The following is a 23,815-nucleotide window of genomic DNA, read 5'->3' on the forward strand; positions in this document are numbered from 1 at the left end:
GACAGAGAAAGACAAATATTGTATTCTATCACTTATATGTGGAATCTAAAAAGCTGAACTTGTAGAAACACCGTAGAGTGGTGGTTCAGGGGCTGAGGCTGGAGGGACAGGGGAGATGCTAGTCAAAGATAAAACCTGCAGTTAGAAGATGAATAAAATCTGGAGGCTATCGTGTTGTGCTAACAGTTAACAACACTGTATTATATACTTTAAAGTCGCTAAGACACTAGACCTTAAATATTCTCACCATATAAAAGAAATGATAATTATGTGACATGATGGAGGTGATAGCTAATGCCATGGTGCTAATCACAGTACAGTATGTAAATATATCAAACCAACACTTGTACACTTTAAAATTACACAATGTATATACACCAATTATAGCTCAATGGAAAAAAAATCTTTACAATGTGAGCAATGAACAAAATAAAACAAGATGGAATTTAAAAGGTAAATATAAGGATATGAACTTGGATATAGAAAAACTTCGTAAGACTAGGAGGGAAGAAACATGGCTTAAAAGGAGCTTATGAAAAATTCCAGGTGTTTTCATCTGGACAATAAATTCGGTATTAATCAACAGTACTATGTAAACAAAATAGTTAATGAAAACTTAGAATGTATTAATAGAAGCATGCTTTCTAAAACAAGCTGGTGACAGGTCTTCTCTGGGCTGGTTAAATGGTTATGTTTAATTCTGATCAACAGAAGTTAAGAAAGAAATTGAAATATGCTCAGAAGACTAGAAAGAGGACAGAAATAAAAACCCTCATAAATGTCTCATAAGAATACTACTTTTAGAGCAAAGGTGTTTGCTCTAATGAAGAAAAGACCATCAGAATCACACTTTTCGAATATCCAAAGTGACGTCATGTGGGAAAGAATACAGATCTGCTTTGTAAGATCCCAAATGTTAGAAGATGGACTGACGAATGCGAGCAATTAAGAGACTCTTGCTTCCATATATGGAAAGTCTGTCTGATGGTCAGATGAGACCTTCATTTACTTGTGAGGTTAGTATCAACCCAAGTATTCTTCAGCATTCAAATGGAGGCTGGAGAACCCTTTGAAAGAGGTTGCTTTACAGAGGCTTCAATTTTACCTGGATGGTTAGACAGAAGATATCTTAATTATGAGATTATTGTTCCTGAAATGGGCTGCCCATGCTAACTACTCTCTTCAAAATACATTTGGGAAACAGAGGGGAGCCCTTGTTGTTATCAATTTCTTTTTTTTTTTAATTTTTTTTTCAACGTTTATTTATTTTTGGGACAGAGAGAGACAGAGCATGAACGGGGGAGGGGCAGAGAGAGAGGGAGACACAGAATCGGAAACAGGCTCCAGGCTCTGAGCCATCAGCCCAGAGCCTGACGCGGGGCTCAAACTCACGGACCGCGAGATCGTGACCTGGCTGAAGTCGGACGCTCAACCGACTGCGCCACCCAGGCGCCCCTTCAATTTCTACACTCTTATAGATCCTACTGTCCATGAGCATTGATTAATATTATATTATATTAATATTATTCTTCATCTTTTTAATTTATATATTGTTTCCCTTTAGAATTGTAAAACTCTTAAGAGGAAAGAGAAAAACAAATCTCATATATATTGGTTTCCTGGGAATCTAGCGGTAATTTCTATCCATAGTACATGCAAAATATTGCATATTTTGATGGTGAATATGGGAGACTCCTCAGATTAAAAAAATATTTTTCCCAAAGCAGAGATTTCACATTTTTACATACAATTCGTATAGCTCTAAGACATACTGTCATGCTTGAACAGTGCTCTTTATCCTTTCACATAGTATCCCTTCGGGATCGACAATAATAGAATAGTATATCATTATTCTGTAAAGGTCAAACAGATTGACTATGTAAAATAACTTGGAACAAATTTTTATACATATAGCCAGCACTCAATAAGTGACAGCTACTCTCAAGATAATACTGGAGAGGGCTGTTCCAGTGTTGCCAGAGAGCTGGTGTGGTATGATGTTTTCAGGCTACAGATGTTGACGATTTCCATCACTATCTTCTTGCTGAGAGATCATTTCTTACAGGGTGGGTGGTAAAGTTTTTGTATCCATTGGGTAGAATCTTCCTATCTCAGGGATCTGCATAAAGGCTTACTCAGTGAAGGAAGAAGACGAATAGTCTAGTTTTCCATTTCACCATTAACACTGTAATTTTTATCACATGTAAATGAACGGAGTCTCAAGTGACTCAGAGTCCCCACAATCAACTCCTTATCCAACAATCAAACTTCATTATAATTGCAGCCATCTTCTCATGTTTAGTGAAAGCATTCAGATTTGCCATATAGTTGTTGATTCAGTGTTTAGCCCCAAAAAGGTATTTGCTAAATAAGTCAAAGTTATGAGGCCTTCTTTAGCACTGGGGTGGACAAGGAAGCAATTCAACATGGACAGACATTTATTCCTGGTTGTGATGTATTTTCCCCGTGAAGGAAAACAACTCACTCTTCAATTTAAAATTTCTGATAACCACTCTGCTTCAGCTAAGCCTACATTTATTTGTGTAATGGAGCAAGCTTTCAAAGTCATTTCTCGTCTCATGACATGTTTATCTAAAAGGAGTTGCACCCAAACTAGTTTTTGCCTTTTGGGGGGGGGGGGGGGGAGGGAGGCTATTTTTTAGCATGCTGTTTTCAAAAACACCATTTTTATGATTACATTAAAACGACGAAGAACTCAAGAAATAAGGTCTGTGCACTCAGAATGAATAATGCTAAGAATGTGATTCTGGTGCATACTTGGAATGGTTAGGTCTGAGTCCATCAGTGAATATGTCCATGTGTTTCTTTTCCTAGGTGATATATAAAGCTTGCTAAAATGTCACTATGTTGAGGCTGCAGTTCTCTCTTCACGTTGGTAATATTTGCATGCATATTTATAAGTATATAAATATGTAAGACTAAAATATAATTACTGCTGTGTCTTCCTCTACCTTTAAAGTATAGAAGCAGATCAGAGTCAGGCCCTCTTTTTGCTCTGGCTCATGTGCACCCACTGGACGCATGTGAAAGCGTTATTTAACAGGGCTGTTTGATAAGGGCACCGTGGACAGTTTGCTGCTAGTTTCTGTCCTCAGAGCATTCTGCCGTTTTATTCCACAGAACATCACAATTTCTCTTATGATTCTGCTCTTCTACCAACTTTCCACTTTTCAGTTCTCACGTTAAGAGTTAAAACTCAGGGGGCTCCTGGGTGGCTCAGTTGGTTAAGCATCCGACTTCAGCTCAGGTCACGGTTTCGCGGCCCGTGAGTTCAAGCCCCACGTCAGGCTCCGTGCTGACAGCTCGGAGCCTGGAGCTTGCTTCGGATTCTGTGTCTCCCTTGCTCTCTGCCCCTCTCCACTCACACTCTGTCTCTTTCTTTCTCTCAAAAATAAATAAACGTTAAAAAAAATTAAAAGAGTTACAACTCAGGCCTTTGCCATTCACAGTGTGGTGCATGGACCAGCAGAACCACATCCCCTGGGAGGTCTTTAGAAATGAGGATCTCAGGCTCCACCTCAGACTCACTGGATCTGATTTTGCATTTTAACAAGATTCCTTGGTTATCTGCATAACTAGCAAAGTCTGAGAAACACTGGCTCAGGCCACACTAAGTTGTGAACGTGGGGCATTGTGACTGGCATGTAAAGGAGCTATGTCCACGAGTCAGAAAGACGTGGTACGTTCTAGTTAACTACCAAGTGGGAGGAAAGAATCACAAAGAGCTTGTTGAAGTTCTACCCCTTTGGTGCTCACCTCGCTTATGCCCTCTGCCTTCTACCTCCTTGGGGCAGAAATAAGCACTCCCCTCTCAGTGCTGACACAGTACTGTGAACCTACCCCTCTGACTTGTAATTTGTGCCCAAGTCTGGTACATTACTGGACTCTGACACCCTCAAGAGTCTCATTCCCTTCAGGTGTCACTAGCCCCTTGCAGAGGAGCTTCCTAAACTTGGCCGTCTTTGCCCGACCAGCCTACGGGAAAGTACCTAGTGTAGCTCAGATTTCATACTGTTTTATAGTTTTTCCTTTTGTGAGTTTTTCCTACGGGAGTATGAGCTCTTTGAGGGCAGAGGCCGGGCCATTCATCTTAGTAATTTCGAAACACACGAAACAGTAATTATGTGTCTCAATTAAGCTCCCACCAAGAACTGAAATTTTGTGAGCGGGAGAAAGTTATTCCAACCACAGACAACCATCTCTTTCTTTTGGTCAGAGGAGAAAAGTTAATGTAAGGAGGAGAAATGTCTCATAAAGTTTATCCCTTTTTTTTTCCTTCTTAAAATGTTGGTGTCTACTAATGTTTGTGTGTTATGGAATCTAATATAAGCCAGTATTTAACTTTACACACGAATTTAAAAATTAATTATTTCAATGTTAACATCATCAGAATGATATGTGGTGAAAAGCACCATGTTTTCCAGGAACTGCATCACATATGAATAAGCTTGAGAACCAGGGAGCTCAGTCAGCGTGTGTCAAGTAAGTGACACAAGACAAGGAGAAGGTGTCCTTCTAGCATAGGTGAGCAGACAGGTTCCCCAACAGAAACCAGATTTGCTCTGTTAAGGTGAAGAGGAAGGTCATTCAATTACCTGGCAATATCAGAAAGCTAAAATACTGGTATTTTATTAAAATATTGGTATTTTAGCCTTAAAAAAAACTCCACTCTTTACCTGACGTATTCAGGCTTGGCTTTAGTTTAGAACAACAGCATCAGCTTAGGGTGAATGTTTTAGAAATGGAACTAAATCTTTGCCCTAAACACCACATGGTGACAAGGAGAATCCTTCGCATGGTTCTATTACTTTCATCGTGCCATTCTAGAAAATTCCACTGATTAATATGGAATCATCATGTGTTGACTTAGGGAAGTAAAGACAGCACTTTAATGTATGTGGCATATTCATTTTGAGAATCACTGAACTGCTTTCCAGAGAGCAGATATACTTATTATTTCAATTCAGATAAAAAAGATAAGCAAGTTAACATAAGAAAAAAAAAAAAGACAAACTGTAAATAGGGAAAAAAGGTCAGTAGAGAAAACAAAACCACAACATTTGAAAAAGGGTATGCCAGAGACCGTTTCTCCTAACTGTAATTACTCAAATGATTATTTGAGATAGTTCCACAAACAGGGATAATTGCTATGGAAATTCAATACAGATCAATGTCTATATAAACACATTAAATGGGAACAAAGGGATTAATATTATGTGCCAGCATCTCCAGAAGACAGCTACAACGCAAAATATACCCCATCCACATTTCTGTTAATGTAATATCCCTATAGGCTACTCAAATCTTTTTTCTACAACTAAGCCAGTGTAGGTTGTCTCTGATTCTCTCTTGCATTTCCCAATACTTTCTATATTGTATAACAGCTTAACTCTGCCACCTCCTCAGATATATTCAGTATATGAGGTAATATCCTATCTATTCTTTCCAAAGTTACATTCAGTATATTGTCTCACACTAATAGACATCTAAACAAAGAACATTTTTTTTAATGCTTATTTATTTTTGAGACAGAGAGAGACAGAGCATGAACAGGGGAGGGTCAGAGAGAGAGGGAGACACAGAATCTGAAACAGGCTCCAGGCTCTGAGCTGTCAGCACAGAGCCCGATGCGGGGCTCAAACTCACAGACCGTGAGATCATGACCTGAGCCGACGTCGGACGCTTAACCGACCGAGCCACCCAGGCGCCCCAACAAAGAACATTTAAAGACACAATATAGGGGCACCCGAGTGGCTCAGCTGGTTAAGCATCGACTCCTGGTTTCCACTCAGGTCATGAGCTCATGGTTCATGAGTTTGAGTCTCACCTTGAGTTGCCGCTGACATTATAGAGCCTACATGGGATTTTCTCTCTCTCTCTCTCTCTCTCTCTCTCTCTCTCTCTCTCTCTCTCTCTCTGCCTCTCCCCGACTGATGCTGTCTCTCAAAATAAATAAATAAAACTTAAAAAAAGACACAATCTAGTAACCAGGAAATGTTCAAAAGCCCGTGTGTTTTCTACTCTGCCTTTAATGTAACCATTTTCAGCAAACTGGTCCCATTATAAAGTTCATACCACCTCAATCTTCTTGTTTTGTTTTTTTATAAGGTCTTTTTAACATTTATTTATTCTTGAGAGGGACAGAGAGTCAGGGTGCGAGCATAATCTGAAGCAGGTTCCAGGCTCTGAGAACCTGTCAGCACAGGGAGAGAGAGCACAGGGAGAGCTGTCAGCACAGAGCCCCATGTGGGGCTCGAACTCGGGAATGGTGAGATCATGACCTGAGCCGAAGTCAGACACTCGACCAACTGAGCCACCCAGGCGCCCTGGTTTTGTTTTTTTAACAAATACACCAAACTCCAGGAAGTACACGAGTGATGGAATCAATTCAGTCAGCACCGTTCACTCACACAGCAGAACATTCTTACTCATTCCAGGAAGAGTGAGTAGCAGCTACTAGAAAAGCTAAGCATGGTGAAGGAATACATGCTCTTCTGAAGCCCTTGACACAGCTCCTTCCAATCTCCCACTAAGTACCCCCTGAAATATAGAAAAGAGATAAGAAGGAAAGTGATTGGTTTTACTTTTAGGGGGACAGGAGAGGTGGGGAAGCATAATTATTCTCCATCCTCATATATTCACAGAAAAGCACTGGTAATGAAAGGAACTCCATTCATTTGGTTTTAGCTAAGAATAACTCGGGGGAGAAGCAGATGTTTGCAGTAATATCCAGAACATAATCAAGTAAAATGGCCATGGTAGATATCTACTTCCATGTTTTAGGGTTGTTGTGCAGGTATTAAATGAGAACTCTCTCTGTACAAAGAAATATATGCATGTACCTATATATAGTACTGTATGCGCATACTTATACATGTATGCATATATATGTTTACACACAGGTATGTATATATCACGTGTATGGCATACATGTGGTTTATATGGTTTGTGTGCATATGTAGCGTGGAGAGAGAGAGAAACGAAGCACAATTTTTGGCACCTAATAAGTACTCAATTATCATTAGCTGTTCTCACTGTCATCATAATTTCTACTTCATGTCTGATCCTTTCCCATGCCACTAATCCTCTGGATTAGAAGAGTGACTCACACTATTGGTAGCAAAGGACTAGGGTGCTGTTGTTTTATTTTTTGGTTTGTAACGTTCCAATCAGCCACGGAGCAGTACTTTAGTCAAATACAATAAAAATAAATAATAAGATGGAGGAAAGATGCAATACAAAACACCAATTAGTTTTTACTATTAGATTTAATAGACATAAAAAATCACTCTGTCAAATTTGCTGTAAACATTTGTAAAAGCTTACTCTTGATTTCATTATTTAGCTTGTTATGGGCCGATAAGAAAGGTTTTCACACACAATCACACATCGAGTAACAATGTTCGAAAACTTAACTGTCTGTACCCGATGTCAGAATTAGCATTGTCAGGGAGTATATACTCTATGGCAGTAGCTGAAAATTCAGATTACTGCTCTCTTACTGTATGAGCAAGTTACCTAACTGTTTTGAGCTCTAGGTCACTCAACAATGAAATCAATAACATTACCTAATAATTTACCAAAAGGTGTGAGATTAAATGAAAAGATCTTTGTAATAAGCAAAGTGCTGGGCACACGGTGAGCATTCAATTTACAGTACTTGAACTGATTTGTATGCTTTTGTCCTTTCTATACGAATGTTTTGAAGATAAGGGAACTGCCAAATTATTATATGTATCTTCAGCATCTAAGGCAGTGCTCGACTGTCACTAGCTGCTCAGGTAATACTGATGATAATGATTCGTCATGTAGGAACAGAAAATATTAGTATACGTAGGAGTGTGAAAAGTAGAAGCAATTCACATACTGTTGGGAAAAAAAAAATGCTCCTACACTGCTCTATTCCATACAATTCATAAGGCATTAAAATACTAAAAAAACAAAACAAAACAAAACAAAACACACATTTCAGGTCTCAGCAAAAGTCAGCCTCATGAAACAGGGCTTCTGACATCGTGTTACTGACTTAGGGAGAAATGGATCATATAATTAGATAGAAGTGGGATGAGACAATTATTTTTTTTTTTTAATTTGCTAGATGACTATTTTTTTGAGAGGAGTTTTAGGTTTACAACAGAACTGAGAGGGAGGTACAGAGACTTCCCAAATACCACCACTCCCAATACACATGCACATCTTTCCCACCATCATCATCCACCAGAATGATGAACTTACACTGACGACACATCATGGTTACTCAAAGTCCATTGTTTACCTTCAGGGTTTAATCTCTGTGTTGCACATTCTATGGATTTGGACAAATGTGTAATGAATGACATATATCCATCATTGTAATATCGTAAGAGAATTTTCATTACCCTAAAAATCCTCTGTGCTTTGCCTATTCATCTCTCCCCTCATCCCCCCGCCTCTGGCAACCTCTACTCTTCTTATCGTCTCCATAGTTTTGCCTCTTGCAGTACGTTTTATAGCGCAAATCATACAGTGTGTAGCCTTTTCAGATTGGCTTCTTTGACTTAGTGATATGCGTTTAAGGTTCCTCCATGTCTTTTCATGGCTTAATGGCTCATTTCTTTTTAGAGCTGAATAATATTCCATTGTCTGGATTTATACATTCACCTACTGAATGGATAGGTGAATGTTTATACATTCACCTACCGAAGGACATCTCAGTTGCTTCCAAGTTTTGGCAATTATGAATAAACCTACTCTAAACATTGTGCGCAGGTTTTTACATATATATATATAAGTTTTCAACTCCTTTGGATAAATGCCAAGTGTGATTGCTGCATCATGGGGTAAGAATATGTTTAGTTTACTTAGAAGCTGCTGAGGTATCTTCCAAAATGGCTGTGCCATCATACACTCAATCAGATCATTATTTTTGAGCTTTTATGTACATTCTCATGCAACCCTCACAATAAACCTATGATGTAGATACTGCCATTTTATATATAGGGAAACTGAAACCAGAGAGATTAGCCCCTGGTATCCACCTAATACTCAGTAAAGGTCTAAACTTAAGACTGCCTATCTCCAGAGTCTTTCCTTCTTTCTCTGTTAATAATTCCTGGCAATGTGCTCTAGCACAGACTTCTAGGGCAAAGCTCTGTTAGGACCCAAGAAGTGATCATAACCTGCAGTAGTAGCCCTCATGCCAATCTCTCTGCCAGCCTATGGCATGGGCATATCCCAGATGTTCCAGAAAGGCTGGATAGCTCAGTCCATCCATGATGCATGATTTTGTCAATCTCTTGTCATTATCTCGACTTCTGTTTTTTCCCCATTAACTTGAAATAATCAGTTTTATTCAGTGAGAAAGCCTATAAAAGTCAGCATTTATTTTAAATATCAGTTGGGAATACTGTTCATTATACAAATACATTTAGAATACTTGGTTTCCATTTCATGTGAGCTGTGAAATATTTGATTCAAAATTTAAAATATAAAGATTATTGGGGCACCTGGGTGGCTCAGTCGATTAAGCATCCAACTCTTGATTTCAGCTCTGGTCATGACCTTACGGTTTGTGAGATCGAGCCCCTCGTTGGGCTCAGTGCTGACAGCATGGAGCCTCCTTAGGTCTCTCTCTCTCTCTCTCTCTCTCTCTCTCTCTCTCTCTGCCTCTCCCCTACTTGCACACATTCTCTCTCTCTCTCTCTCTCTCTCTCTCTCTCGATTTCAAATAAATAAACATTTAAAATATATAAAATTGTGACTTGCAACTGAAGGTTTACAAATCCAGAAAAATCAATGAACATGCATACATTACATTCCTATTATGTACAGCTCCTGTTATGTATCAGTCTAAAGATAAGTGTCTTGTTTTTCATCCTAATGGCCCATCAGTTTTCATTATAATGGTTTGCAGTGAAAGTTTGTAGGTTGGTTTGCAATAAAAGGGCATCCCCTTCACTGCAAATACATCGCCCAAGGGGCTTCTAAAATACTTCACTAAAATGTTACTAGAAGTACCATAAGTAAAGGTATCACTAGTCTCCTATGCAACGATCTCCTTCTGCTCCAGACCTCTTTTCCAGTTCCTCCTCAAGCCCTGCCCAGAAAAGGCAGTGACTTGCTTTTTATCCAAACAGGCTCACTCCCCTTAAGAAAGTCTTATTAGCATCTGCTACTTTTCCAGACTTAGCTTGAGGTGCCCCAGGCATGTCTGTAACAGTTTGAGGATATTCCGTAAAATTTCCAAAGAGGCTTTAGAAGTCAGGGTCCCGGGAGGTAACTGATGGCACAGTCAGGTTTAAAGAGTGTTTCACAATGGGCTGTTTAAAAAGGGTGTGGGGGAAAGTGGGGAAGCCCCAAGGCACGAGGCAGTACCTTAAGGAACAGGTGATAGGTGTAGGTATTACAGGTGATGCTACCTCTCCTAGTCATGCAGGTCATCAGGACGTAGGGACACAGGGGGTTATGTGGGGAGAGGTCTTCTGAGCAAAGCTATGATCTGAGGCAGACCCAGTGAGGCAGGCAGCTCAGGTGACTGTGCAGGAAGCAAATATCCCAATCACCCCCTCTGCCCTCCTGCCATGCTCCATGTTGGCCAAACTCATCAATGTAGGCCAAACAGATCAGTCTCTTGGGACAAAGAGGCTAAAGAAGAGAGGAGAATATTCTAGAGGGACAAATGGTGGTCATCCAGCATCGAGGGCTGTTCTCTTGCTCCGTGTTCATGTGTGTTCTGTATACTCACTGATTGACGACAACAGGTACTGAAAGGCGTTCCGTTCAATGACCCTTACTGAACATTGCTAAGGACGACATTCAGACCTAAACTAAGACAGAGATGAAACTCAGACCCACCTCAAGAGGTGAGTTAGAATTGAGATATATTAAAATATAGCTTAAAAGATTATTCAGATGAGTGTTTCTTGTCACTCCTGAAATATAAACAGAAGGACTTTTTTTTCAACATTTAAAAGAATTCTTAAGTAGGAAATGAATGTTATTATCCTTAAGAAAAGAGCTGTCCCTGTTTGTGATGCAAATTTACACAATCTCTTCCATTTCCCAAGCGATCATGTTTTCTGGGGCTTGTTGGATAATAACTAACTTTTGGCGGTTCATTCACACACAAGTCAGCACAACCAGAAGTCAGCAGTGTTCCGTTGGTCTCAAGTCAGTGTTTCTGAGTTTCAACAGGCAGACAAAATTGATTCCACATGAGCATTTCTCCTGATAACCCATCCCCTTCATTGTGTTTGGCTCTACACCCCTTGTTTTAACTGGTCACATAAAATAGGTTATTCAGAACACTATTCATTTTCAACAGCTTCCTCATTACAGAAGTCCCTGTCAAAGCAGAATGGATTACAGAAATATTTGGAACTCTCCAGTTACCATTTTGAAATGACTGTAGAGTAGAATGGAACAAAAAAAAATGTTTCCTTAGTTCTGTAATTGGCAGGAAAAAGGCTGCCTTCCCAGTCTAGGTGTATAGATGTTACAAACAGGATATAATTTATTAGAAATTCCTCCTTAGCCTTAGTTAATTGGATGTTGTCAGCAATTTATAGTCTTATCACTAATTGGGTTGGTGATACTTTAAAAAGGATTTTTGTATATACAGCAATCCATGGTTGGTATCAAAGATAGATTGTTTACTAGTTGATTGATTGTTTGCCTTTCATAAGGAAACCTCAGTTTGGGAAAAGAACTAAAATCCATTCTTTGAGCTTTCATTTTGAAGTACAGTTAAGAGAGAAGAAGCCTGGCGAGGTAGGGGCCATCATCTGATCCCACATTAGTGGGAAACCACGTCCTGTCCTGACCTGGGTGCTGAACAGAATAGAGAGCAAAACTGGGCTGATTATTTCAACAACATGAACTTACAAAACGATGAATAAGTAACAATATAAATAAATGAGTTCATACATTTTATTCTGTGCTGTATTTAAATTTTTTTTTTAATGTTTATTTTTGAGAGAGAAAGACAGAGCACAAGCAGGGGAGGGGCAGAGAGAGAGGGAGACACAGAATCTGAAGCAGGCTCCAGGCTCTGGGCTGTCAGCACAGAGCCCGACGCGGGGCTCGAACTCACAAACTGAGCCGAAAGTCAGCCTTTTAACTGACTGAGCCACTCAGGCACCCCTGTGCTGTATTAAAAATTATTTACGTAGTTCCAAAAAAACAAAAAAATTATTTACACAGTTCAAAAAAAAATCCAAAAGTTATTTACATAGTTCAAATTAGGTAACCTAGCTTTAAATAAACTGAAAATAATTTGACTCCTTATTTTGCAAATTCCATTCTTCTTTGATGAACCTATTCAATATTGATGCTATTTACAGAGGAGAAGAATGGAAATTTAGTACAGAATAAACATGAAAAGGTAGTGTTATAAAAAATGAATAGTTATTTAGAAAGGGATAATATTCCTCGAATCTTCCAATTATACATCAGAATATACTCTAAACACATTCCAGACATAGAAGCAAATGTTGAAAATATGCAAGTATTACAGGACAATGTGGGTGGATTTCTTTATAACCTGGGAGAAGGGTAAATCTTGCCAGCCACGATCAACTTTTAGAAAAAATAAATGACTTTGCATGGCGAGAAACAGAACAAAACAAAAATAACAATCATAATCAATAAGCATAAGCAGAGTCAACAGACAAATGTTTAGACAAATGTTTAAGCAAATGCTAAACTTTAGAGGGTTAATTTCCACAGGAAGGTACAACTGTACCAAGAGGACATGTAAGGTACAAATACTGAGTTGTGAGGATGATCAGAGTATTCAGTCTGGGCAAGGCTACAGTTTGCTGATCTAAAGAGCTCTTTTAAACAGAAGAAAAAACCAAAAACCTAATAAAAAATGGACAAAAAATGTATACAGATTCACTAAAAGGAAACACATAATTGCACTTTAAGAAGACGTTTAACCTTATGCATAAATAAGTCCAAATTACATTACATTGATATACCATCATTCAAGTATCAGATTTATGAATCAAAAGCTTGACAACATATCCTGTCAGAAAAGCTGTGGAGAAAGAGCTACTTTCCATATACTACTGGAAGGGAAACAAAATTGTTCAACCATGATGCAGGGGAATTTGGCAATATCTAATAGAAGTATATAGGTATTTTGGGATCTAGCCAATCTCACTTCCAAGTATCTACCATGAAGATTCAGCTCTGCAAATATGCAACGGTATGTGCACATGGTTATACAGTAACACATAATTTATAGTAAGAAAAAATTGGGCATGACCCAAACATCCATGAATGTGGGGGATGGTTAACTGAAGTAATTCAAGCCAAGGAAGAAAGAGAAGACAAATAACCAATATGAAGAATGAAAAAAATGGGTACCCTGACAGGTCCTATAGACATTTTTTTTTAATTTTTTTTTCAACGTTTATTTATTTTTTGGGGGGACAGAGAGAGACAAAGCATGAACAGGGGAGGGGCAGAGAGAGAGGGAGACACAGAATCGGAAACAGGCTCCAGGCTCTGAGCCATCAGCCCAGAGCCTGATGCGGGGCTCGAACTCACGGACCGCGAGATCGTGACCTGGCTGAAGTCGGACGCTTAACCGACTGCGCCACCCAGGCGCCCCATATAGACATTAAAAGAATAAGGGAATGTTAGCACCAACTTTATGCCAATGATGGACAGCTCAGGTCAAATGGACTAATTCCTCAAAAGAACAAGAAACAGGAAATCTAAATGTTCCCATAATTATGAAAGCATGGAATTCATAACTTTATTTTTTACTTTTTTTTTAAAGATTCTTTATTTATTTTGAGAGAGAGAGAGAGAGGGGGAGGGAGGGAGAGGGGAGGGAGGGGCAGAGAGAAGGAAAGAGAGAATCCCAAGCAGGCTCCAAGCTGTCAGCACAGAGCCTGGTGCGGCTTGATCTCACCAACCCTGAGAACATGACCTGAGCCAAAATCAACAGTAGGACACCTAACAGAGCTACCTAAGTGCCCCTGAATTTATAACTTTAAAACTGCTCCCAAATAAGGCCCAAATAGCTGCTTAATCCACTCACATATTTAAATAAGAAATTTTGTTTTCTTCTCTTCATGGTAGTTGGACTTTGTTCTGGCAGGCCACTGAGCCACCTGCAGACTGGCATGATCCGTTTAAGGCCCTTTTTCAAGCTTTGCTAGTGTGGGTCTAGAGTAGCCATCACTCCAAATGCGGTCCAGCTCTGCTACTAGGGCCTGACCCCACCAGGATCCCCACTAGATGCACCAGGTGATTACCATGGACTATCCATCTACTCTGGCTAGTTGGAGCTTGAATGGTTCCCGCCTAACTATGAGCCCTGGGAACTGTTTTGCATACTGCTCTTGCCTTCTTCTTTGCTTGACTTTGTGGAATTTCACATTATGCATTCATGGCCTAGCATCTAGCAAAAATTCAAGTAGATCCTGTGCAGATTTGCGCAGCTCTTTATCTGAAAACTTACCTCCTCTCTAGACTCTCCCCCACAAATTCCGTCTGCATCTCCTCCAAGATAAGGACTGTATCTCTAATTAAATGTTTACCTGAATTCTGGTGGTGAGGAAATATCTTGTCTCATTTATAGCGAGTATCTCATGAAACTAAGAAAGCTAGTTTTCTTCATCAGTTTTTAGAGCATAGATTAAAAAGTAGTCATTATAGCTTTCATTACAGATTTTTACAAAATTTATCTTTTAGGAAAATACTGAAACACATTAAGGCCTAGGTCATAGTCAGATTTATGGAAGACAAACATTTTCTAGTTTATTTTAAATTGTTAACTAATGGATCATTTCCTACAAGCAAGCTTGCAGAAGAAAAAAGCTGGCAGAGTGGTGAGTCTGTGAGTCTGTTTTTATGGAAATAAGATCATTAGTACTAATCTTTGATGGACACGATTCATTAATTCTTGGACAATACTGATCAGGGAGCAGAGAAGGGGAAACAAACAAGAAACAGAACCAGTAAATATTACTTTAGGGCTAGATCTTGGAATTGAAATGTAAGAACTGCTACAACATAAATTGAATTTAAGCCCAAAGAGCTGCATTTCAACAAAAACCTAAAGACTTCTAAGCTAACATTGTAAGATCCTAAGTTATAATTGCTTGAATTTGTTAATGCTACAAACTATAAAATGGCATGCTTTTCTTTTTTTTAATTTTTTTAAAACTTTTTTTTTTTTTTAATGTTTATTTATTTTTGAGACAGAGAGAGAGCTTGAGTGGGGAAGGGCAGAGAGAGAGGGAGACACAGAATCCAAAGCAGGCTCCAGGCTCTGAGATGTCAGCACAGAGCCTGACGTGGGGCTCGAACACATCAACTGTGAGATCATGACCTGAGCCAAAGTCAGACGCTTAACCGAATGAGCCATCCAGGCGCCCCTGGCATGCTTTTCTTGAGGAGACAATGTTAGCTTTCCCATAACTAAAAACTATAAGATAGCTTTCCAGATTAAGGGGTTACTTTTAAAGACACACACACATGCAAATATTGAAAATATCATTGTAGGGGCGCCTGGGTGGCGCAGTCGGTTAAGCGTCCGACTTCAGCCAGGTCACGATCTCGCACTCCGTGAGTTCGAGCCCCGCGTCGGGCTCTGGGCTGATGGCTCGGAGCCTGGAGCCTGTTTCCGATTCTGTGTCTCCCTCTCTCTCTGCCCCTCCCCCGTTCATGCTCTGTCTCTCTCTGTCCCGAAAATAAAATAAACGTTGAAAAAAAAAAAAAAAAAAAAAAAGAAAATATCATTGTAAACCTCATTATCATGAAATAGGAATGTTGATAATATTGATGTATGACATTCAGGTATGATATATGATCTTAGGCTGTGGGAATGTAGTGATGAATAACTCACTGGAATTTAGATGAATGACAGATTTATTTACGTATAAGAGGGAAAAGAGGGCCACACTGCAGAGAGTAAGTTTTCTGCATGTCAGGTGGGAGAAGCGTTTGGCTATTCATGGAGGGGAGCAGCAGAGGTTCTGTCATCCAGCCCGGAGTCTTATCAAGGCTGACCAGAAGCAGCAATGATATTTTCTCTCCAGCTGTCCCAGGTGAGCCTTGCTCCTCGACATTTAGCCACCGAGCCTGTCTCACGGGCACTCTTAGAGTTCTGTGAGCTATGTAAGACCCCTTAGCAAATTTGTTTTCTGTTTTATTGTAGAGTGGATTCTGTATCTGATTGACACAGAAATCAAGAAAATTTACTGGATTTAAATACATGGGGGTCAAGGACCATCAGAAGATGGTCATATATATAGTCTAAGACATCAGACTGATCGGAAGGGGTGAGGTACAAAGGAGAGACAAGAAGGCCAACTAGCTCCAACAACTCTTTCAAAAGTTTGGTTGTGAAAGGGAGAGGAATGGTAAAGAAGTGCTGGAAAAGGGTGTAGAGTCAAGGGAGGAAACTTTCATTTTTAAAGACAGAAGTGATTTAAGGTTCCTGAGAAGACTGGAAGGGAATACAAAGGACAGGTGGAGAATGCTTTAGCTAGAAGCTATGTCTCTTTTAATGTAATAGGTTACATAGGTACTGTCCAATGAACAGCTTCTTTGACTCTAGACTGGCTGGAAGTATGCAAATATTTGCACTGAAGAGCCTTGCCTGGTGTAGGAAGGAACTGAGAAATGCCATAGGATGGATATCCCAAATGGTGGAAACAGAGCAGTTACATTCATTAAGGAATATAGAAAAAGCCCCAAAAGTGGAGGTGTACTCTGTTGAACTGAATACATTTGTATGCTATTTCTTCACTTCTATTTGTGAAGGATATAACCATGTTATCAAAATTTAGGTAACAGAGAAAGAAATACCTAGGCTTCAGAGTTTCCCAATGCTTTATTTTTTTTTTTTAAATAATGCTCATCCTTTTTTGTGTATGTTTTTACATAGTTGAAATACAGTATATATGCAAATACTATAGGGCAGACTGTTTCACTTTTCATAATCATGTTACCTTACGCAGCATTCACAGACACCATTTTAATAGTATAATTTTTAATTGCCATTATTTACCTAGCCTTTTCTCTATACTCAAACTCAATCACTGCATAAATTTGACTTACATCTCTGACAAGGAGCTCAGGGATTATCGGTGCCACATCCTTCACAAAGAGGGCAAAACCCAGAGGCAAAACAGCTAAGTGAAACCAATCAGAATCACATGGTAGATGAGCAGCAGAGTCCAGACCACGCACCTAGGCCATGACACGGGCAGCAGGCTAGCAGAACTGACTGGAACTACTACTCTGGCTGACTGCTTCTCAAAATTCTAGTCTCAAATGTTTATTACCGGTCCACACTGAGACAAGGTTTTGCAAAAGAATAAGGAAAACAGTGCGCTGATTTATATTCTGTGACTGATCAGTAGTTTCAGCTCACCTATTGGCATCAGTCCACAGGTTATGCTTTGAGTAGTACCGCTCTAACTGAAAGAAAAAAAAAATCACTCACAAAATGTCTGGTTCTCTCTCTACCTATCAATGGCTATGTTATTAGTATGTTGGATTTTCATAGCCATGTTTACTTCACTACTCTTACATTTCCTTCTCTAACAAAATCACATAAGTGCCCAGGAGAGCGACCTTCTGAAAAAAGGCACTCATACTGAATCTGCAAGCATGAGAATTATATGCTTACTGTGCAGGTTTACATGACTTTATTTAGAGGGGTTCACACATGAAAATGGAGAGTAAGGAGGTGGGCTGTCCTTTTCATCTGGTCAATTTTATTGTTTGATAATCCGGTAGAGCTCTTGGGATCCATGTTCTCCTGCACTGGTCTAAGAGATTCAACCCCTGAAGGATAATTATATGCCTGCTAACTCACAGCCTTTAGTTGTTCCTGACCACTACACGAAAATAATTGTTTCAAGAATTCTTTGATGGATTTAATCACTAAATGCACCATGGCAATAGGATCATGCTACTCCCCACCCCCACTTCCAAAAAGGAGGAAATGACTATGTATATATAATATGACAGCACAATGTCACGATTCATCATATTCAGTATGGATTGATTTTCAGAACAAATGACAAATTTGGACATAGTGCTTTAAAAAATACGCTATAATTTACAAGCTATCTGAAAGTTAATCCTAAGCATGAGAAAAATGGCCACTGAATCAACAGGGTAAAACAGAACACTAGCGGTCACTGATTTTATTTCTCACTTTGCAAAAATCAGCCTGCACATCAATTATGCTGAAATTATGAATCCTGTTTTGAAGGAGCTCCAGAAGAAGTGGCGATGCCACATTCACTGTGATGGATACCATATTTCTAGCTGCCCTGAAGGAGGGTGAACTCCTAGAATGCCCCTTCCAGAATAATTTAGAATGCTTCAGCATTCTTATTACCACAGTTAATGCCTGCAGGTAATATGCTAAACACACTAAATATGTGAAATCATTTCATTGGGAGGCAGGCACTATTTATTATTTAGGTGGTAGGTAGGTTTCTAGAAGAAGAAAAGTCTACCAGTGTTGAAGTGACTACATCTTAAAAAACTAATTTAGAAAGTGCACCCAGAATATTTTTAGTCAGTACCTGAAGTAATAAAGAAGTAATTCAGAACTCTGAGAGTAAAATCAGCAAGAGTTCAAACATAAAGGTGCTCATCATTTGCAAGAATGACCCCCCAGTTGTTTGTTTTTTTTTTATAAATACAGAGATTTATTTGGTTTGGAGTCGTTTGGGAGACTTAATACAAATGCAACTGTGTTTTAAAAGACTGAAATCTAAGCTGCTGAATTGTACTCCGTGTGGAAAACTGGGATAACAGAAGAGGGATGATCTTTTCACACCATAGAAGCAGGTTTGAAAGGCAAACCCGGCTCAGCTCAAGTCCATGTATCACTTGACAGACGGACTCAGTGTCACCGTTTGTACCACAGTGGAAACATCGATCAACATACAGCGTGTGGATATAGTTACTCCTTTTATCTTTTGCTCCGATTGAGTGTTCACCAAGCAACCCTCTCATTCTGACTTAGTTTTTGCTAGCTACTATTTCTTAACATGAATTAATAAACTGGCAATGTGATTTATACATTTTGCGTCTTGTGATCTGGTAGTAAAAGTGAATTCATTAGATTACCTTTGGGTATTGAATTAAGTGATTTTCTTCCATGCTTAAAAACGTTTTATGTGTGTGTGTCTGTTACAAAAATTGAAGATGTTTACTGTAGAAAATTTAGGAAACACAGATATTCACAGTAACGAAAAATATTCCATAACCTAGAAACAACTCTTAACTATTTTTGTGTGTGTCCACACATATGCGTATCCTATAGTCTTTCATAATGTAAACATTCACACATGCTACTCAGCAGCAAACACATGCTACCTTTCAAAGAAAAGGAAAGATGACCCAGATGCGGAGCTGAGAGGCACGGGGAATTAGTCCTAGCCCTTGAGACTTAAGCAAAAACTACCAACATTTTCCCAGCTTCCAACATTTTCCAGAATTTCTGTGTAGGAGTGACTTTTTGAGTTTCCCATTCCTCACCACCTTTTGAGGAGAGATGTCTACAGCGGTTCTCCTTTGCCTGTCCCACCACTGGATGTTGGATGTATGGGAGATAGGTAACCTGTCTCTTCAGCTTACAGATGGAGTACTCAGTGAGCTCTAATTAAGGAACTATGCCTAAGCAGCACCACACCTGGACCTGGTTTAGAGGAGATTCTGAGCTTTGAGCCTATGATGTGAGGGGAGGACACTTTTGAGAATCCTGAGATGGCCCCCAATGAGCCCTGCCTCCCTATAGTCACACAAACGTGCAATTCTCTCTTCTGGAATATGGGTTGGACTCACTGACTCACCGTTAAGGAAGAGAATAAGGCAACAGTGATGAGGTGTCACTTCTGAGATTAGGTTATGAAAAGACTGTGGCTTGTCTTGGCCCTCTCTCTCATCCCTCACTCTACCATTTGTGGCACACCCATGTGGTAAGGAACTGATGTGTCCAGCCAACAGCCAGAAAAGACTAGAAGGCTTCTGCCAACACCCACATGACTGAGTTTGGAAGTAGATTTTTCCCAAGCTGAGCCTTGAGATGACTGAAGCCCCAGGTGGCCCCCTTTGCAGCCCTGTGAGAGCATTTACGCCAGAAACATTCAGATAAACTGTGCCCAGATTCCTGACCTCCAGAAACTAGGAGATAATACGTGCTGGTTGCACTCTTTACTAAGTTTTGGGGAGAGAAGTTTTACGTAACAATAAATAACTAGTACAGATGCCTAGTACAATATAAAACTAAACTCATGTTTTATTGTTTTCAGTAAACATTTCATATGTATTAAACCTGACCTATCATTCTTATTAAGTTTATAAGTAAAGGTATTTTTTATTTCCAATCTCTAATTGTTTCCTTTTCATCCATTTATTTTTGTTTTATGAATATTTCATGTCGTATATGAACTCCTGAGGACATCATTATTCTTATTTTAAAGTTTTTACTTTGTTTTCTCAGTTGTTAGGCCTTCAATTTTGGCATTATTGAATTTCTTTCACGATATCTGTCTTTCTTGGTCTTCCTTGGCTGTCTACTCATCTTGGTAGGTGAGACTCCCATCTGCTTGCCCATCTGCAGGTGCGTCTGCTGACTGTGGGGTGCAGAGGGTGCCATGCTGGGGTAAGGTGCCTGCAGGTAGCTTCTCTTCGGAGTATGTGGCTTACCCACTTCTATTTCAGATTATAAGCCATCTGGGATAGTACCATGTCTTTGTAAGCCATATTTGCTACTTTAGCCTGGGGTAAAAACTGCAGCTGCCCACAGATTACTGTGAGGGGAAGAAGAACGAGGAATAATTCAACCGTTCCACACATGGTTCCCACTGCTCATCCAGTGATTTTCCCAGAAACATGTACTACCTTATGTATTTTGACTATGTATTTACAGAATCTCTAGAACTACTTCCACCTATAAGAGAGTTTTCTTTAATTTTTTTTTTTAATGTGTATTGATTTTTGAGGGAGAGAAAGAGACAGAGCGTGAGCCAGGGAGGGGCAGAGAGAGACACACACACACACAGAATCCAAAGCAGGCTCCAGGCTCTGAGCCGTCAGCACAGAGCCCGACGCGGGGCTCGCACCCACGAGCCATGAGATCAGGACCTGAACCGAAGTCGGACGCTTCACAGACTGAACCACCCAGGCGCCCCTAGAAAGAGTTTTCTCAAACATTTTTTGGATTGTGATTTCCTCTTGTCTTATTTCCTTCAGGAATGCCTCAAAATCAGAGATCTGGCCAATTGTCTCCTTTTTTTCCCCCTCCCTCATTATTGTTAAGGATGTATCATAAAACACATATTTATATTTAAATATGCATACATCTATTTCTTTCTTAAGGGATCTGGGCAGGCAGAAATAGATTTATGTGCTCATCTTGCCAACTGAATCCAATTAGTAAAAACATTTATATTCTCGAAATTAGAATTCTAAATAAGGTTTCATCTAGAAACAGAAAGTCCATTTTTAATAAAACTGAAAATAATGGGTCTAAACTAACTATAATGTTGGTGATTAAGTGGTTGAAAGGAACAGTTTGGAAATGGTCCAGCCATTTGGTGAATGTTGATTCTGCCATCAACACATTAAAGAGGTATGGTACCTTTGTGTAAAAAAGTGATATTAAGAAAATCTGGGTAGATGCATACAAAAAGGTGTGATTCTGAAACTGATACAGATGATTACACCATCTTTTTTTCAAGGCAATTACCCACATTAATGATCTGTTTAAACTTGGTTTTTCTTTTGCTGTCCATTCTACAGTCTGCTAAAGAAAAAAATCTCAGTATTTTATATATATATGTATAATTTTATATATGTATAATTATATATATGTATATATAATTCAAGCATTCATTTTATAATTTTTATATCATTCTGGTTAATATATCTAGGCTGAGTCTATTAAATGTGTGATGAAACCCTTTTTTCAGGTAAAAGATAAAGTGTTAATAAATCTTTTCCAGATATCAATATATAGCCCACACAATCTTTTTTTTTTAATGTTTATTTTGAGAGTCAGAGAGAGAGGGAGGGAGGGAGGGGGGCAGAAAGAGTGTGCATGAGGGGAAGAGAGAGAGAGAGGAGACAGAGAATCCCAAGGAGACTCTGCACTATCAGCACAGAGCCCAATGCAGGGCTTGATCTCACAAACCTCAAGATGATGGCCTGAGCCGAAATCAAGAGCCCGATGCCTTATTAGGCACCCAGGTTGCCCCCATAGAATCTTTAATAGAAGATTGTCTTGGCAGGTACAATCCTACCACTGACCTACTTTTCTTTAAGAATGGAAAAGTATATGGGGCGCCTGGGTGGCTCAGTCGGTTAAGCAGCCGACTTCGGCTCAGGTCATGATCTCGCGGTCTGTGAGTTCGAGCCTCGCGTCGGGCTCTGTGCTGACAGCTCAGAGCCTGGAGCCTGTTTCAGATTCTGTGTCTCCCTCCCCTGTTCATGCTCTGTCTCTCTCTGTCTCAAAAATAAATAAACATTAAAAAAAATTTAAAAAAAAAGAATGGAAAAGTATATGAAGCTTTCAGAATAATCATGTTATTTCTAGTTTAAATTTTCCTTTTCACAAATATTATTTGTTCTATAGTGCAAGAGAAATTAATTTAGGTAAAAGAAAAATTATTATCAATTTATAAAAAGGGAAAAACCGGGATGCTGAAAACTTCATTATTAAGGGTATTTACTCTACAATAGACAGAGGTAAAAATAAACATTTCACCCCCAAGTTGCTGTTGCCTACAGTAACACCATTTAACAATTAATACAATAATAAATACAAGATTTAGGCAAGGATAAAAGAATTTATGAAGATTAAATAATGTAAACATTTTAAAAATATTTTAAAGATACTTCAGTATTTATAATTACCTAATTCTATAGATCAGAAAGATATAAGGAAAAAGGAGCTTGGTTTAGAAACAGCATGAAAATAATCTAATTAGTTACTCACATGTTGAGGCTGCCTAGTAATACAACTGTCTAAAAGCACAACTGATTGTAAATGTCTCCTACTGGTGTATTGAGATACTGAATTTACCTCTTCAACATGAAAAATGTGGCTATTCTGGAGAACTGTCTCATATAACTTTGTCAAGTGTAAACCCTTGAATATTTTACAGGAAATATATTAATGGTTGTTGAGCTAATGTTCCCTTAGGTATGTATTCTGCAAAGATACAACACTTAAAATCCATAATTTAAGTATAAAGTTTGTAGTACAAATATTTGAGTCCAAAATACTGTTTCCACTGAATAATATTCTGTAAATTTGGGGAAATTAAAAACCTGAATCACTTTTCAATAGGTATTTGGCAAAACACATATTTAGATCAAACCATGAGCTTCTTACATGAAAAACAGTACATGAGGGATATTGATGGAAATATGATGTGCAGATTCAGCTGGGAATATCATGAGACCGATATTTACCACTCCATGAAAAGCTTAATTTAAACATTTTTCAAAAGATTACTGAATTTACCTTTTTGTACTCTTTCTTTTAAAAATGTAGACATACTTCATCTTTTAACCCATCTATATAAGCTCTATGTTAGAATTTTACAAGGTTTATGACTGTCCACTTTGGAGAAGTCTTCTCTGCCTGAAGAAAGTGCTGTTTTGTTGATATACCTAAATACTGAGGTGCAATTTTAACCTCATAATGTTCATGGCAAGCAGTTGAAGACGTAGGTAGCATTTCTTTAGGACAGCCAAACAAAATGTTCTTGAGGTTTGGTTTTTGACGCTAAAGCTTTTATCAGTATCTGTTTTATTAAGA

At 38.9% G+C, this 23,815-nt stretch overlaps 1 protein-coding gene and 1 long non-coding RNA gene across 6 annotated transcripts in view; one reads left to right on the forward strand and one right to left on the reverse strand.

Annotated features, from left to right (window-relative positions):
- The window catches only part of LOC115514542, a 117,043-nt gene that overhangs the window by 68,560 nt on the left and 24,668 nt on the right, over nt 1-23,815 (forward strand). For 2 of the 4 annotated variants that reach the window (XR_003969014.1, XR_004343680.1), the window contains one exon: nt 18,689-19,055. The exons of 1 other annotated variant lie outside the window; for it this stretch is intronic. This is a non-coding gene — a long non-coding RNA (uncharacterized LOC115514542). Of the gene's footprint in view, nt 1-15,950; nt 16,067-18,688; nt 19,056-23,815 lie in introns of those variants that run through there. One more of the 4 variants, XR_003969017.1, reaches the window with a different exon arrangement.
- Nucleotides 1-23,815, reverse strand: part of RGS17 (regulator of G protein signaling 17) — a 93,891-nt gene that overhangs the window by 39,446 nt on the left and 30,630 nt on the right. The window lies entirely within an intron of this gene.

The sequence above is a fragment of the Lynx canadensis genome, chromosome B2, assembly GCF_007474595.2.
Source record: "Lynx canadensis isolate LIC74 chromosome B2, mLynCan4.pri.v2, whole genome shotgun sequence".
Taxonomy (NCBI): domain Eukaryota; kingdom Metazoa; phylum Chordata; class Mammalia; order Carnivora; family Felidae; genus Lynx; species Lynx canadensis.